The sequence below is a fragment of the Pteropus alecto genome, unplaced genomic scaffold (genome assembly GCF_000325575.1).
Source record: "Pteropus alecto unplaced genomic scaffold, ASM32557v1 scaffold78, whole genome shotgun sequence".
Classification (NCBI taxonomy): Eukaryota; Metazoa; Chordata; class Mammalia; order Chiroptera; family Pteropodidae; genus Pteropus; species Pteropus alecto.
This window is the reverse complement of record NW_006443124.1, coordinates 12,074,943-12,087,102: the sequence shown is the minus strand read 5'-3', so window position 1 is coordinate 12,087,102 and position 12,160 is coordinate 12,074,943.

Below are 12,160 nucleotides of genomic sequence, written 5' to 3'. Positions count from 1 at the left end.
TTTTGCCGGTTTTGTTATTTTTTTTTTTTTGTCATTTTATTTTAGGTAAGCTGACCTCTTTCAGTATTTCCTGTAATGCAGGCCTTGTAGTGGATAATTCCTCCAATTTTTGTATGTTTGGAAAGGTCTTTATTTTCCACCCTCTCTCTCTCTCCACCCTCTGCCCCCACCAGCCTCCCCCCCGAGACTGGGATGATGTATACATGCCAGGTCACCTCATGTGCCCATCTTTGGAATGTGGGAGGAAACCATAGTCCTTGGAGAAACCCATGGAGACGCAGGGAGATGTGCAAACTTCACAGTGGCCCTGGCCTAGAATCAGTTTTTTTTTTCTCTCTCTAAGGATATAACAAAACAATGTTGCAGTAAACCATGTTATTCAAGGACCTGCTGTACATGTTCACTGAAAAATGCTTAAATTATAGAGAATGATATTAATTAAATGAACTGTGTTGATCTTAAGGCAGATATAGAAAATTTCCACCCAAGACTATATACCTATAGTTATCTCTCTGTTTCTGCAGTTCTCTTTAAAAATGGTTGACCCCAAAAAACTCACTAATTAGTAAGTTTAGTGCTGTCTATATTGTCATTGGGTTTTAATGCCAGATACAAAAGAGTAAATGTTATTTGTTAAATACTGACCCTCAACACTTTCATGCCTAATTACTTACATTCTTAGACATTCTAAGTTGTAGTTACATTTCTCTGATTTCCTCAAATATTTCAAGCAGCTAACAAGGCAGGCTTACTAGTAAAGCAAATAAATCTTCCTAAAACTTAAATAATCCTTAAAGGTCCAATAAATTAAACTTACAAATTTAGCATATCAAATTTTCTTGTCTTTCAGGTACTTTAATAAGTAGAGCATAAAATACCATAAGTTACTACAAGTATATTTAATAGCACAACAATATTAATACTGTAGGTTCTGGTTCACTTCATCATTTCTATGTTGATTTCTTTATTTTCCCAGAGTTAGAGATATACTCACCCAAAAGGAAACAATTACTGTCTTAGGCCAGCTGAGGTAATTTGGTTAAAAATCATGATTGTGATGCTGATATGAGTAAAGCTATTTAGGTAAAAAGCTATAGAATAAGAGTGAATTTCTGGGCAGAGAAATTGAGACTGATAAGAGGCAAGGGATAGGATGTGCCTGCCAAGACTGATGCCATTGTTAGAATGGGCCCTTGTCACTTACCGGGACTTTGAGCTCATTCCTTTCGGTTGGTATGTTATCTTAGAAGGAAATTTGGAAAATATCTGTCGAAATTTAAAATGCCTACCCAAAATTTAAAGTATAAACTCTTTGATCATCAGTTTCATTTTTTGTAATTTATCCTATATAGATAAATCCTGTGGGTTTGGGTTCACTTCATCATATTCCACATATATGAATATATAAAATTATTCTTTGCAGCATGTTTGTAGTCGTAAAAGATTAGAAACAACTCAACTTCCCATCTCTTAGAAACTAGTTACACCCATATGATAAAATACGGCCTTTAAAAATCAAGGGAAGCAGTTTTTAAAGTTACTGATATTGTCTGATTCCCAAGGTAAACCGTTAAGTGGAAAAGGGCGCAAGTGGCAGTGTGGCTTGGGAAGGGCAGGGCTTGAATCCTCGCTGTGAGTCTGGAGGAAAGATAATGAAATCCTTTATACCCCTTTCCATAGACCTTTATTTCAAAGACTTACATTTTAATAAGAATTGGTTGTGCAGCTGCAACCCTGGCAACAAGGCCTGGGAGAGAAGAATTGGGGCAGCATTCCAGAAATCAAGGCAGGCAGCCGTCTCATGTGGAGCTGAGCTAATGAAACTGATAAAAATGTAAAGCGCTTAGTAGAAATTAGACCAGTACTTACTTTGGCAGAATGAATGTTGAAATTTTCCGTACCATATTTTATTATTTAAAAAGTCTAAGAGCAGTCATAAGCAGCTCACTCAATAAGAGTGGCTCCATTATATTCTCCTTTAGTATAAAAATACTGTAAATACTATGGAAGCTAATATATCTTTGAATTATATCTAAAATGTGATTATTGTTGGCCCATTCTTGGTGAAGTCTAGACATTTTCAAAACCAGGTAAAGGTACCAAGTTAGTCAGATTTATAAAAGTTTTAAATTTTAATAATTTTAAAAATTAAATGCTCATTGTAGTTTTAATGTAAATTTCTCATGGTTATTGGACTCTTCAGATGCCCTTAAATAATAAGATTTGTTGAACATATCTTCTTTTTTCAATACTGACAATGGCCGTTTCATCTTTTACCTGATTATTAGCCATTTGGGTTATGACTGTGGGTTTTCCCTCCTACTGTAAGTATTGCAGTAAAATATTTTTGTGCGTGTAGATATTTTACTTTCCTCTGGGTTACTCAAGATTAATTCTCTATTTCCCAAAGTGGTAGTAATACATAATCTGTGAAAATTTTGAACACTTTCTAAAAGTATTACCAATTTACACAGTATTAATTTTTCTAGAATGAGTTTTATTCTTATTTGGCTCTTTGAACCCTTAAATCTTGACTTCTATCTTTAATTCTGGAGAGATTATTATTGTTTTTGAAATGTTTCTTTTTTTCCCTCCTTTTGGAACTCCTGTTATCTAGATGTCTATTTTTCATATTCAGTATTTTCACTGATTCATTCTCATGGTTTCTTGTTGTGGCTTCATAGTCCTGATCTCTCTCCTTGGTCCCTAGGTGTACATTCTTGTTTAGTCCAACCCAGGAATTCTGCCTCAGATGGTGTAGATTGTTTAGTGTCTTCTCTTTCTTTTACAGTAGTTTTATGCTCCAGATATCTCTTTATTTTGGCTAGTAAGCTAATGATCCCTGGTGAGTGGGTATTGTCCCTTAATTCAATAATCTAAGGGAATAGCCAACAGTCAGATCCTAATTTGTGTCAGCCCAGGTGAGTTTAAGGAGAGGAAGGGCTTGATTGAGTCTCAGGTCAATAGCCACCTTGCACGGCTGAGTTGCTGTTGAGTTCTTTTGTTGGCTGCTACTACATCAGGTGATTTCTGATCAGGGTTTGTCTTTTAAAAACTTTTAGAAATTAGTAATACTTATCTAAGAGGTAGGTTCTTAGCTTGTAATTCACTGTCAACTCTAGGGGTTTTTTTGCAGGGGGAAGGGCTGGGAAGAGCGAATGCCAACAGGCAGCTAGTCCCTCTACCTGTTCTCCTGAGCATCCTCCCCAGGGCTTTTGTGTCCTGATTTTTGTCCTACTGATGACGTCTAGGCTGTTCTGCTAATTTCTGTGGTGAAAAGGCAATGAAGGAAGAGGCAAGGGTAGAATCTAAAAAGCTTTTAGCTAATCTGTCTTTTAACTCTTCCTCTGCTGCCCTTTGCTCTTGGCTGCAGGTCACCAGTTTCTTCTCAGACAAGTTCAGTACAGTTTCCTTTATCCTCATCAGTTTTGTTTGTTTCTTTTAGTTGCTCCTGCTGTTATTGTTCCTGGAATTCAGATTTACACCCCCCACCCCAGGCTTTTTTTTGGAAGAAAGGACCAGAAACCTGTGATGGTTTTTCATCTTGCTAGGAATTGGATGACTTCATTTGAGCCAATATAGTTATACAAAGATTTCTTTTAAAACACATGAAATCTTTAATTGAAAAGTATATTCATATAAAATATATCCAAAGTGTATGAAAACAAACTACCAAACCTTAGTAGCTTAAAACAACTCCTGTTTTGTTATATTTCTCAATTTGGAGGGTCAGGAATTTGAGCAGGTCTTGACAGTTCTCTTACACGTGGCACCAATAAAGGTCATTGGATAGTACTCAGCAGGGAGGTTGGCCTGAAGGGTCCCAGGCAACGTCATTCATAGGTCTGGAGCTCTGGCCGAGAAGACCCAGCCTGCATGCCTACGCTTGTAGTCATTCTGGAATGGCAGTCTTGGCTTAGTCGGACTTCTGAGCATGAGGTACAAGGCTTCTCATGGCGTCACCAGTTCCAAGACATAACTTCAGCCACATTCTTTTGGTGAAGGGAGTCACTAAAGTCATCTGAATTCAGTGTAGGAATTTGTCTCTTGTTTCTCATTTGGAGGAATAATCAAGAATTTGTGGCCATCTTTATTTAATAAACCACATAAGGTTATTAGAATTTTGTGTTGTTGATTGTCGCTTTTAGTAAAATGTCATTAGAGGCTTTTTCATTAGAGATATCAGAGAATCTTTATTTTCTTTCATCTACAGGGGATTCTCTGAAATAAAGGGAAACCATATTTCTTTTTCAGTTCATTTTAATAATACTTTTCCCTTCAGTGTTGGTTCTTAGCCAGGGCGAACTGCTCCACATGAGGCATTTGAGAAGTGACTGGAGACCTTTTAGTTGTCACTACTGGTGGGGAGGGGCACTACTGTCATTTACTAGATAGGGACCGGGGTTTGCTGCTAAATATCCTACAGTGAACAAGACAGCACCCCCTGCCCCGCCGCCAAGAAGAATGTCCTGGCCCAAAAAGTCAGTAGGTCAGAGGTACAGAAACTGACCCTGCCTTACAGTAACACTGCGAAGTTGGCGTAATCCTCATAAGAGAAAATTTCTCTTCCTAGAGGTTATAGGCTATAGGCCACTTAGCTAGTAAGTGGTAGAATCTGATTTCGGACACAGGTCTTTCAGTGTCAAGTTCCTTGTGTTCTGTAGTACTATATATATTTTAATTCATTATTCATTATGTGGTTTTTTTGCAAATACTGGGACAAGTCAGTGTTAAGAGAGATAATAATTTGGAGTCTGTCTCGATGGAATTTACAGAAATCAATATGTCATAAATAATTTAAGGTAGCATTAAACTAGACTTTAAAAATGTAGAGAAAATGGTCTTTAATTACTTAATATGTCTGAACTGTGGTTTCCGTCATTTCCAAAGTAAGGGCGATACCTCTTAGGCTTGTAAAAATTAAATGAGTTAGTGTTTGTGAAAGCACATAGTGTAATGTGTGACTAGCACGCAAATGATTTTTCCTCCATATCAGGGGTTTACGATTTAGTTGACCTTTTTTTTGTAATCTATGGAAATTTTCTATCACTGATTTTTTTAACATATAAAGCACTCAAATATAGAATAGAGAGTCCAAGGATATTCAATTTCTCATTTGATCCACTATGATTTGTTTAAGTTTATGGATCAGAAATAGTCCTTGTCCTTTGTTAAATGATCAGTATTTTCTGTTTGTGAAATCACCATAACATTATTATCAAAGCTTTCTGTTATTACAAGCTTTTCTTTGAATATGGAAATGAAGATCCTGTTTTAAATTGCATTAAAAAAAATTCCCCCCAACATCATTCAGGATTCCGACTTTACAAGACAGTTCATAAAGGTTTGAACGTATAAAAAATGTATTATTAAGTACAACTTATGTTATACATGAACAAGTAGTCACACCTATACTAGATTGGACAAGTTAGTACAGTTCATGAAGAAGCAACCATAGTTATTTCTGAAGTGCTCAGTCGGCACCTCCTGTGTCACAACACGTGACAGTCCCGTGGTCCAGTTCATCTAGACCTTTTGGAGCACATAGCTGATGATCGAACTACAGCCAGGTTGAATGCTTTCGGTTCTTTAGGGTGTAGGTAGGTGGTTTCTTTTCAACTCTAGTTTTCTTGTTACGTATCTCTCCTAGATATAGTGATATAGTGTGGTATGAAAGTTGGGGATTTGAGTGGCTGCTCTCATAGTGGCAGTTTTGAACACAACGCCCTATCTAGCACTGTGACGGGTATTCATCATAGAACCTCCGGCTGTGTGGTTGAAAGTGAGGCAGTGCCCCATCCTGCTGGGAATCTAGTTGTGGAGACTGGCCTAATTGTGGGAAGAACCATTCCAGCAGCATGTCCAAATAGGAGAGTCTTGTCACTGTATTCTTCTCTGTAAAAAAGAATAATTGAAAACCCAATGTATGATATGGCACAAAAGTGTTAACTTCTGTTGAATTCCTTTATGTTCAGTTGTAATATATTAGCTTTTATTGCCACATATGCAGACATTCTGGTGATTCATTTTTCCCTTTAAATGAAGATTAGCTTTCTCACTGACACTTAAGCTTCAGTTATCATCCATCTAATTGAAGTTTTTGTCTTATCTACCTCCATCAGAGCCTGAAGTCTGTGCAAATAATATTTACTCTTCAGTACCTAATGAATGTTCTTCAAACTATGGCCCACTTGGATGCCTAGCTCTCCTTGTCAGTCCTGAGACTTGACTAAATGGAACCCAAAAGCGAATTATCTCTTCAGTAGACAGATGAAGTAGAAGGTGACCCTTTAGTTTGGTGCATACTACATATGTATATTTAACTTAGTAATACATTTTTACATATTCGATTCTATTTGAATCACTGATCACTTGTCATATTCCCAGGGCCTGGTACATTGTAATTACAATATCTGCTGTGTACATACATGTGTGGTGAAATCTTGCATTCATAATATATACTGAAGTTTGTTTCTGTTATCCAGTTGAGAGGTGGTATCAGAGGGTTGTCGATTACATGATATAATTTAAGAAAAGAAATAAGCTAAATGTGTGTGTCCTTTTTATTTCTTCACTGTTTAATTTTAATATAACGATGACTCTTTCAGTTGATAATATGACACTACAGGTGTTTATATTTATATATTGTTTGTGTGTTTGTGTTGTCCCAAAATTGAACTTATTGGACTATTCTCTTTGAGATTATCATACTATGAGATAACCTATTTTAAAACAATATTCCTATTTTTATGTTTACATGTAAACATCTAACACTATTTATAGGACTATATTAAATTTCATTCTAGAGCTGGAAGATAAAAGGTGATAGAGATATTTTTCCTTATTTTCTCTAAGCAAAAAGGGCAATAGCTTTTAACCACTGACTAGAATCCCACATTAATATATTTTTAACATTTTAACAGTTGTCACAGCCCTGTTGCCATCCTAACTGATTCACAGTCAAGTCTACTAGTGCTTTCAAGACCTTTAAACGCTTTTTCATATCATCTGGATAATCCATGTTGGTCTACAATGCAGAACAGAACTTTATCATTTCATATAAATTCCAAGTTCAATTTTTTAAAAATTTTGTTGAAATCTTTCCAAAAGATTTCAAAAGATTTTCCCTACTTCTAATTCTACCCCCAAATAACTTTATAAAGAGCTTTTTTTTTCTTAGTCTTTTTCTCTTCACTGTATACCTTAAGAGTAGGAAAACCTATTTAGCCTTTGATTCAACTATATGGAGACCTAAGAACTGTTGAAAAAAATAATTTATAAGTTCCACTGAGAGCTCCAAAGCTATACATAAATTGTATAGCTTGCTTAGTCTTTAGCAATGGGCATGCATTTGTCACAGGTATTGTTATTATTTAACTTACTAATGGTGAGAAATACATAAGTAAAATATGTTTTTTTGTTTGTGCTCATCACTTCCATCTGGAACTTAAAAGATATTATCTATGTACGTAATTCTTAGAGAAGTTTTTTCTCTAGATATTAGTCTCTTTCACAAGAAAATCTTTCAGCCATTTTAAACTTAGAGGACATTTTGTGTCAGTTGGTGGACATTGCCGATCGTGTTTGATGTTTTACTTGAGAGAAAACTTGATGACCCAATGACATACGTCATCTCTTACTTCCAGGTATGATGTTAGGTACTTTGATAACATAATTTGTTATTCATTTTTGTGGCATTGTTGGGGTTAGAGAAATTTAAAACAACTAAGAGAGCTCTTTGAAGAATATAACATAATTCTGTTATATTGGCAATTTAATCTTGAAAAGTTTCTCCCAGCCAAAAAAATCAGTGAGTGCTGAAAATACCTTGTTTATTTGAGTAAAATACCAAGGCAATTCTCACAAAGTAGGTAGATAGGAATCGAATGTAAATCACAGAGATCTTTTTCCTCTCTGGTGATGAATCTGAAACACAGTATCAATGTCTGGTCTCCACCTTGCCTGGTTCCACACCCAGGTAATTGACTGCAGTTTGCCTTCGGTTGACTTTCACATCCCCAAGGGATTGATAGGGGATTCCGATCCAGAGTAAGCAGCACGAATTACATATACTTTTCATTGTTTAAGCCTTTTAATTACCTCCTCTCATCCTTTCTTTTCCAAAACAGAGTTGACAGCCAGTTCAGTCTGTAACTAGATATTGAGCAAGCATTCTCTTCTAAAAAGTTTGATTCTTTGATCTCCAAGGCCTTCTAGACTAAGAAAATCTGACTGAATACAATTTATTATATGAGTGTATTTTTTTTTACAATTAATAATTGATAGCTGAACTAAGTTAGAATTATTTAACTATCTGCCAAAAATCTTCTCTATTGTTAATCTTAGTGTATGCCGTAGACTTGTAAACTGTGCATTTAAATTTGCTTTTGAAGAAAATAGGCCATTACTGTCAGGAAGTCAGTGCCATCAGCTTAAGTTTTTTTCTTTACCTTAATGCTACTATTTCACTTTCTCTTTTAAACATAAATTGTAATAAACAGACTCATGTATTTTTGTATGTGTGCTACTCTATTTAGGAAAGGGAGACTGACTATAAAAATCTTTGTCTACCTGCCCAGGTAAGCACCAAAGAAGCTTGTCCCTGCCTAGTTCTCTGTGTGGAGAGAAAAAAAATATGATATAATGATGATGATGATGATCATAGTAACAAAGTAACAACAACAACATTTATTTATTTAAGCTTGTGTGCCAAGCACTATTCTAATCAATTTAAGTTGGTAGGTGCAATTATAAACTATTTATGCAACAGTAAATGGAGACACAAAGAGGTTAAGGAACTTGTCCAACATCTTAACAGCTAGTGAGTGAGTGGAGGAATTCAGGATTCGAACTTAGGCTATCTCATTTAAGAGTCTGTGTTCTAAAACCCACACTTTACTGTCTTTGCAGGCTTGCACCTACACACTGGTGTGCAGTATGAATGTGTATCATCCATATGGTGTGAGAATCTAAGCCAAAGAATTAAATTAAAACTTATACTTGAATTTGTGAATTTTATCTCATGGATATCTGAGCACTAGCAAATGCAGACTCTCTTGGGGGATTCTTTCCCAGCCAGGGAGCACTGGACTTGCACAGGAGAAACAGCCTCCCAATCAAGATGAAGTCATAATAAGATAATTACAAGGAAACAGTTCAACATGAGAGAGAGCAGATAAAGCTAATTAGAACACTAAGAATTGATGTAGCAGAGCAATAAAAGAAAATACTACAAAGTAAACGTATTTAAAGTGTCTACCTGAAAGACTTAGGAAACTAAGGTGAATTTGCAAAAGAATCAAATAGAGTTTATTAAAATGAAAATCGTGATTATTGAAATAAAAGTCAGTAGTTTGGGGGAAATACTAATAGCAAAAGTTAAATAGCAGAATAGAAACAGATGAAAGAATCCTAAATAAGTAGAAATGAATCTGAAACTGGAGATTCTTTGAAATTGGAGCGAAATTCAAAGATAGTCTTCAAAGCATCCATAGAGAATAAAAATTTACATTCAAAGGACCAGAAATTAGATTGACAGTTGACTTCTCATCAGTAGCAGTAGAGGTCAGAATGCTGTCTGGAAAGAACTGGAGGAATAGCACTGTCAACCAGGAGTTCGGTACTTAGCTAAACTGTCACGCAAGAATAAGGGCAAAATATAGACATTGTGTTAGTAGTTGGTGTATTTGAGTGAAGGATACACGGAGATTTCTGCTCTGTTTTAGCAACTCTTCTATAAGTAAGTTGTTTCAAAATTAAAATAAAATCACAATTTTAGAGAAACATCTGAGACACTTCTTGCAGATGACTATTAAAAATTGTGTATTGAAAAACCTCGAAGTATGTACTTTAAAGAAGGGTGTTGAACTTGAAAGGATGAAGAGGCAACAAACAATGGTGATCAAATTGGTACATGTGGATAAATATTAATAAATCCAACATCATTGCACATTTATATGTGCTAAGTATAAGTATCTTGTTTAATTCTCACAACAACACTGATATATGTACTAATATTTTTCTGAACTGGAGGACTCTATTCTCCAGTTTGAAAGAGCTCATTCATTCCCCAGCGAAATGTATGAAAAAAGACTGAACTAAGTTACATCTTGTGAAATTTGAGATTTCTAAGAGTGAAGAGGAAATCTTTAAGCCTTTCAGAGAAATGAGAAATTCATCACCTACAAAGGACAGAAAGTTAGAATGTCACCAGGCTTTTCAGTAGCAACTCTGGACGGTACTAGACCGTGAAACAATGCCTTTAAAATCCTGAGGGAAAGATCTTTAACTTGGTATTCCATATTTAACAAAATGATCAATTAGACATCAAATGCAAGGATTTAAAATTTTTTCTTTCTGTGTGCCTTTTCTTAAGCTATTGGAGTACATAATTTTACAAAATAAGCTAAGGATGATGAAAAAAGAAGGAAGCCATAATTCTGAGAAACAACATCACCCTAGGAAGGGAACTGAGGGAACATGCCTAGGGAGCAGCTAGTCAGGCTGGACAGTTCTGTGAAGAAACCAAAAGATAATTTAAATCAGTACATCCATACATATGTTCAGGTGTTTGGAAATCACAGGTCTTTCACAGATCTAATTAAAGTGTTTTACAGTACTGATGTAGGTACATAGAAAAACTAAGCAAATAAAAAAGCTCAGCAGTTATTAACCTCAGGGAAAACAAAAGAATATTCAAGAAAGGATAGCTAATTCTGGTATGTTACTTGTTTCAGCAGTGACAGCATAATATAAACATTGAATATTGATTCAACCAAAAATCATAATTATCTAGCTATGTTGACGATGATGATGACAGGAGGTAATGTTGACATAGAGACAGGAAGTCAGTTTAAATTATCTAAAAGTTGATAACTTAAGAAATAGCAATAAACATTATTTACAGTAGCCAAAACTTGGAAACAACCCACGTGTTCTTCAGTGGATGTTTGGATAAAAGAGATGTGGCACAGTGGCATTCTACTCAGCCATAAAAAGATGAAATACTGCCATTTGTGACAACATGGATGGGTCTTGAGAGTATCGTGCTAAGTGAAATAAGTCAGATGGAAAAGTACAAGAACTGTATGATTTCACTCGTGGGATATAAAACAAAAAAGCAGTGGACGAACAAAAAACCCAAATTCCTAGATACAGACAACAGATTGGTTACCACAGGAGAAAGAGGGTGGGGGGAGAAGGAAGAGCGAAAAGGGGGGTCAAATATTAGGTGATGGAAAAAGACTAGACTACAGGTGGTGAGCACATAATACACAGATGCTGTATTACAAACTCGTACACCTGAAACTTATATAAAATCCAATGTTACCCCAATACGTGGGCTAATTAAAAGAGAAAAAAGAAGTAGTATAGGCATTTTTTTGTAATAAGTATCAGAAGAAACATCTTGGTAGGTTAAAAATGGCTACCAGTAACAGATGGCGAGGGATGGGTCAGAGATTTGCCATTTTTAATAGTTTTTATTACTCACTGATTTTTTAAAAATCTGTGTACTTGTATTATTTTGAATAACATTTTTAAATATTTGTTTAAATGTGAGAAAGCATTTTACAGAATGGTTTTATTCAGAGAACTGCAGGTAGTAGGATAGAATTTGAATATGTATTTCTTGGTAAACAGTGTATGGTGGTGCCACCTACCAAGAAAAGAAACAGAAACATCGGAGAAAAGACAGTGAATTCAGTTTTACAAATGCTGTTAACTGGGAGACCACATGAGATGTTCATTAGCAGATAGATATAAATGTCTACCTATATAGACTTGGGATAAAAGTTCAGTGGTAATATAAATTTCAGTCCATCAATTAATACATTGAGAACCTACCACGTGTCTTATAATCGTGATTACTAACTCTAGGGAGCTAAAGAAAGGTTAAGGAGAGCAGATCAAGACATGGAAAAGGGGGAAAGAAAAAGGGAGAGAGACACAAAGAAAGTAGCAGGAAAGGAAAAGGAGGAAGATTTTAAAGAGATGGAAAGGTGAACATGGCAGTGAGTCTCATCCATGGAAGAGAGGAAATGTGGGTAGTAGAGAATGGAGAGTAGTTTTCATAGATGTTACTTTTCCTCTTTGCTTGTATTGCAGACTCTTTCAGGTCTGAGGCAGTATAATCTCTCTAACATCCCTTATCATAATGATA